This window comes from Octopus sinensis, linkage group LG17, assembly GCF_006345805.1.
Source record: "Octopus sinensis linkage group LG17, ASM634580v1, whole genome shotgun sequence".
Lineage (NCBI taxonomy): Eukaryota > Metazoa > Mollusca > Cephalopoda > Octopoda > Octopodidae > Octopus > Octopus sinensis.
Window position 1 is genome coordinate 39,229,385 of NC_043013.1, and position 7,193 is coordinate 39,236,577.

The window sequence follows — 7,193 nt, forward strand, 5'->3', positions numbered from 1 at the left end:
AAAGATAAAGCATATGTTGCGATTGAGGGAAAATTGGATTCAAAGCTGAGTGCCAGAAACATCATTAAATATCATTTCGGGAATAACCTCGCGCGTAGTCGCAGGGGTTCGTTATAGGGCTGGAATTCTGAAGTGGGCCGAGAATGAACTAACGGAGTTGGACGTGAAGATAAGAAAAATTCTGACAATGCACGGAGCCCATCATCCAAGTGCAGATACTGATCGTCTATACATGAAGAGAGCAAGCGAGAATAGGGGACTGATAACTGTGGATGACTGCGTACATATCGAACTTGGGAGCTTACTGAGATACTTATCCCAAAGACGAAGGTGTATTGAAAGCAAAGAAAAGGGGAAAAACTTAACAGAAAGTACAAAAAGGACATGAAGGAGCTCTACGCAACGAGGTGACACAATCAATTACATGTAACTACAACTGAAATTGCTGGAAAACAGGTGGGTCCGGATGAAGAAAGGAGCACTGAAACAAAGAACTGAGAGTAACATGCCGGCAGCACAAAACCAGCTTCTGACCACAAATTGAAGGGTCAACCTTAGGAATGAGCAAGTGTCCTGCATCTATAATAGAGTGGAGAAAGCTTTATTGTTCATATCGTGAGCGGATGGCCTAGACTAGCCCAAAACCATTATAAGCTGTGGCGACACGATAATGTACCAGAAAAAGTAACATTAGCAACTATGTGAAAAGTGGGAGCTAGAGAGAAGCAAAGAATATTATGAGTACAAACCACAGAGAGTGGCAGAGTCCTGTGGGACTTTCCAATCCTGACAGACCAGGTGCTGTGGTGGTGGACAAGGTGAACTACATGTACTATATAAATGATATTACGTGCCTTTTTAATCCTGGAATGGTCAAAAAGAAAGGCGAAAAAATAGACATATACAAGCCTTTGAGATAGGGAAAGATAGTGCTAATTATTGTGGTGTCCTTGGGGACTATATCAGGAGGTATCAAGAGGAATATAAAGGAAATCGGAATAGAGTACCCGATAGAGCTGTTACAAAAGGTTTGTCTCCTTGGTACGGTTAGAATCATCAGGAATGTATTTGATAGCTGAACAGAACAAATAGCCTGGTACTGTAGGCTGCAGGTAACAAACCTGCTATGCATGTAAGTTTCCAAGTGTTCCAATAAAACCTGATTGTTACCTAGTTCAGATACCAGGAAACCCCAAAATGGTAGAAATTCAAAAGGATAGTACTTATGTGAACTGTCCATATCCTACGAAAAATACATGTCTATGTAATCTCAAATTTTGAAAACAAACTCATAACTTTCATATATTTTCTTAAACATTCTCTAGAACAATGCTATGTACAAAACCATATATATGACACCCTAGGCATAACACCAACATGAACTTCTAACTTGTTGTCTCTTGAGGTCTCTGGGTGAGTCAACTTGTACAAATACATGCAAAAGTCAAACATATAATAATATTATTATTAATAATAATAATAATAATAATAATAATAATAATAATAATTATAATAATAATAATAATAATAATAAGAAGAAGAAGAAGAAGAAGAAGAAGAAAGAAGAAGAGAAGAAGAAGATGAAGAAGAAGAAGAAGAAGAAGAAGAAGAAGAAGAAGAAGAAGAAGAAGAAGAGAAGAAGAAGAAGAAGAAGAAGAAGAAGAAGAAGAAGAAGTTAACAAAATGGACTTCTGTGAGCTCATGAATTCCGATCAAGAACAGCCCACGACAGAGAAGAAACCCAACTCCGTATTGAATTACATGGTCAGTTCCACCGTGAAACTAACAAATTAAAAGACCACGGAGCATCATGAAGGTGGCTGAACAAGGATGAGCTAAAAAAGAGTACTGAAAGCCCAATTAATTATCACTACCCTGGACCAAGCATTGAAAACCAGCTCAGTGAAAAAGTATACCACACAAGTGCAATGGACCTCTGTAGAATGTGTGGGAAGAGAGTCGAAAGCGTGACTCACATTTATAGTGCTTGTGAAAGTCTTGCGGAGAAAGAGTACAAGCGTAGACTCGACAAGATAGCCCCAAACATCCACTGGCTACTATGTCGTAAGTATGGATATGAAGTTATGGGTGCTTGGTACCAACATACATCAGAAAAGGTGATGGACACAAAGGGGAAAGCAAAAATCCTCAGGGACTTTGAATTTCAGACAGACAAGGTTTTAGTGCACCGAAGGCCGGATATAGTAACCTTTTGAAGGACAAACAAAAAACAGAAGTAGTGGGGGAACATCATAGCCATGTGTTGAGAGGGATTCTTTGAGGTTTGAATAATTCACCTCTGGAAACATGGGTGTTTCGTTCAACATCCTTAAACAACCCTTATTCAGGGACCTTTTGAGCGAGACAGGGTACCCAAACTGAAGAAAATTTTAACTGGGACCCACCTGCAAGGCCATGCGCTGTTTATTGTGATATGAGATTACCATGTCGCGCACATATGGTTGTGACACATGTGCCTGGTGTACCTTTATCAGGCGGGTACTCACGATGGGTATTCTACTGGTATTCATTTTATCGAACTCGAAAGGATGAAAAGCATAGTGGACCTCTGTGGAATTTGAACTGAAAATGCGAAGACGGACGAAATCCCGCTAAGCATTTTGCCTGGCGTGCTAACGATTCAACCAGATGATGATGATGACAAGGGCGATGATGATGACGTTGGTGATGATAATGATGATGATACCAACTCTCAGAGGAATCGATAGTGGAAGATTGTATAAAGTAGCGAAAAAGATGGATGAACTGTTAATGAAAACCTACATTTAAAACAGAAGTGATCTGAACAACTTTATATATTGCGCGGCGTCTGTCGCTGTGCAAGCTCTTGAAAAGAAAACAATAAATAAGGGTCAAATCCCTATAGAAGGAACGACAACCTGAGAACCAAGTTGAACAGCTTAAAGTGAGACCTTGGACGCTTACGATCATAGAAATTACAACCTTATAAAAAACAACAATAATAGTAATAATAACTACAGCAACAGCATCAACAGCAACAACAACAACAACAACAACAACAGAATAGTTTCTATTTGGTTGCTCGATCTACTGATATTAGACAATCTTGCACTGACTTCTCACTGCTCTCTTAAAACTATAAAAGAAGCACGACTGATAATGAAATTCTGATACACAGAAGGATACGTGATCGTCATGGCTGGAACAATTTTGATCATTGCTGTGGTGGATCTGACCTAACTACCTTAATCACCACACACAGCAACCACTGCTGAAGGACTCTTGGTCTCCAAAACAAAATCAGGCTAATTCACATGTTACAAATTGACCAGTGTAGTCCTTCATATAGCAAAAGAGAGGATGGGCCGAACTAGAACGCTTTTCGTCATTGGTATTCTCAATTAACATTGACGTAGAGCTGAATATCAGCAAACACTATAGTCATAACAGCATACAAAACTCATCACTAGTGGTCGCCAACTATAACAACCATATCTTCTTCACTTCACCACTAATCCATCTTAAATACAAACTGAAAATACCCTATAACCTAGTCGAAGTGAAAAAGGCTTTCTGAAACTTGACCTGTAACTACATAGCAGCAACTATAATACAAACGGCAACAGAACCTCTGTGTGGTTGCATGAACTGCTGGAAACAATAACCAAATCTCACACAATTCTACGTAATTTTCCCATCATAAAGAGAAAATAATAATAATAATAATAATAATATAATAATAATAATAATAATAATAATAATAATAAAAAAGTTCAACTCGAACCCCCAAAAGGTCTACCAAGAAATTGGCAAAAATAAAATAGAAATCACTGCAGCACCAACGGCAGAAGAAGTGGAAGAATTCTGGAGAGAAATATGGTCGGCGAACGAACAACCAAAAAAAAAAGGAGTATCAAAATAATAAACTCAGCATCTGAGCAACTTTGGAACCCCATAACAACTGAAGAGGTCACCCAGGCACTGCAAAGACTAAGCAACTGGAAGGCACCTGGGCATGCCAAGATCCCCAACTTCTGGTTGAAATATCTAACAGAATGGACAAAAAAGCTGGCTGAAAACTTTTAACAACATACTAGCAGAGCCAGAGACAATGCTGAATGGCTCACGAAGGGGAAAACCATCTTAATTCCCAAATCAAATGAGACAGCAAAACCAGAAAAACTACAGACCAATAACCTGTCTCCCTACAATGTACAAGGCATTTACTGCAGTGTTATCGCAAAGGTTGAACAAGCACTTGGACGAAACAAACTGTTTCCAGAAGAGCAGAGAAAGGATGCCGCAAAGGCTCATATGGCTGTAAAGATCAACTAATGATTAATAAAGCCATAACTGAAGACAGCCGCAGAAAGAAGGAAAGGCCTCAGTATGGCCTGGATCGACTACAAAAAGGCGTTTGATAGCCCCCCCCCCCCAGACATGGATCCTCGAAACGCTAGCCATTAACAAAGTAGCACCAACAATTATAAAATTCATAGGGCACTCTATGAATAAATGGAAAACAGTGCTACAGCTCCAAACAAAAGAGGGACTCATGAAAACCAAAGCCATCCCCATTAGAAGAGGAATATTCCAGGGAGACACGCTCTCTCCACTCCTTTTCTGCTTGGCACTGTCACCTCTATCTTATATGCTAAATAGAACTAGATGCGGATATAAATGTTACGGCAAAACGACGAGCCACCTTTTATATATAGATGACCTAAAACTATACGCTGCAAATGACAAACAGCTGGAAACACTATTAAAGAGAGTTCATGGATTTACCAAAGAAATAGATATGAAATTTGGATTAGAAAAATGCGCCAAAGTAACCCTGAAAGAGGAAAACTAGTTAAGAGTGCAACATCACATAGATAAAACCATGAAATAAAAGAATTAGACCAAAGCCAAACTTACAAATACTTAGGAATCCATGAACTAGATAAGACACACCACACAAATAAATGAAAGAGAAAATAAAAAAGAATATTATAGACGAGTTAGATCAATACTAAAAACAGAGCTCAATGCTAAAAACAAGATAATAGGTATTAACACTTTAGCTGTCCCAGTTATAAGTACAGCTACAATATCCTTAACTGGACACTAAATGAACTGACCAAAATAGATAGGAAAACAAGAAAAATAATGACAGGATCTAGGATGCATCACCCAAAATGACCTAGAAAGACTATATATACAACGTGTAGAGGTGGAGAGGCCTTCTACAGCTGGAAAACTACTATAAAATAACCACATAGGACTGCAAAAATACCTACTTCAGAAGGAAGAAAAACTGATACAAACAGCGGCAAACACGGCAAAACAAAATACTGTTCTCAGTATTTAAGGAAGCTGACAAATGCAAACAAGAAATCATACACCTAATAAATATGAAGAAGAAGAAGATGAAGAAACAACAAAAGCTATAAAACAAATGAAATCCAAACTAAAAATAGAACAGCAAAGAACCATGATAAAAACGATGGCAAGAAGAGCCTTCATGGTAAATACTGGACTAAACTAAATGCAAAAGAAATAGACAAAGAAAAACCAAGCAATGGTTGAGAAGCTCAGGACTTGAAGCAGAGACAGAGGATTTTTAATTGCAGCACAAGACCAAAGCCTCCCCACCAGGAAATTACCAAAAACATGTAATGAAAAGAAATATAACAAGTAACTGCAGAATATGAGGAGATGGACAAGAAACAATAAATCATATTATCTCTGGTCCCAGTCCTGGCTAAGAAGGAATATATTCACAGACATGACAGAGTTGGAACCTACATACACTGGAAGCTATGCCAACATTATGGAATAACAACAGAAAAAAGATGGTAAGGCACACACCAGAAAAGGTCACAGAAAACGAGAAAGCAACATATCTGGGATATGCCGATACACACAGATAGAGAAATTAAGGCCAACAGACCAGATATAGTTGTCAGAGATCATGAAGAAAAAATGCTTTCTAATTGATGTATCAATACCGGCAGATGACAACGTGTCTGAAAGAAAAGGGAGAAAACTTTCAAAATACAAACACCTGGAAATAGAGGTAATCAGAATGTGGAATCTAAATAGAAACAATTCCTATCATAGTAGGTGCATTAGGCATGATAAAAAAAATTCAGACAAATACATAACAAAAACACAGGACTTACAAACACATATACATACAGAAAATTGCACTACTAGGCACTGCACACATCCTACGCTGAACACTTTCCATACAATAACCATCAGAGCATCATACAAATCACAGCCATACCCAAGGCACACAGAGCTGCGCTCGGTAGTGAAGTGAAAGTACGCTATAAAAATAAAACTACTGAATAATAATAATAATAATAATAATCATAATAATAATAATAATAATAATAATAATAATAATAATGATAACAGTAAATAGATATAAAATGTAAAAAACCTGGATCTGCTTGGCCTGGGGATAATCCAAGTAAAAAGTAGTAAAAACAAAAATAAAGACAACACAACAGCGAAAATAAGGGTAACATTTGAAACAATAAAAGCAACAATGCCACAACCACATTGGATAAGAGCATAAAAGTGGACTCACCAAAATGAAACACAAGATGGTCCGTCATTATTATCAGGGTTGGTCACAACTAAATACTAATAATGCAGACGGGCAATCGAAAATAGAGATTATATGACGCGTTGTACGTATACATATATATATATATATAAAGTTAATCCAAACAAGAAAACACAAAAAAACACAACGCGGGGACGTGGAACAAATATAGTATTATTGGACGCCCAGGAAGGAAGGGAAGAAGGTGTGTATGTGTGTGTGTGTGTGTGTGTGTGTGTGTGTGTATGTATCTATCTATCTATATATATGTATTATATAAGGGTAGAGAATATGTAGTGTAACTAAGGAACTGATATGTAAATAAAAATGCAGTTGAAACATGCATAAAATCATGTACACACACTACACACACATATGTATGTATATATATAATATATATATATTATATATATATATAATATATGTATGTAATATATATATATATATATGTATGTATATATATATATACATACGTATGTGTGTACATGATTTTATGCATGTTTCACTGCATTTATTTTACATATCAGTTCCTTAGTTACACTACATATTCTCTACCCTTATATAAATACATATATATAGATAGATAGATACATACACACACATATGTGTC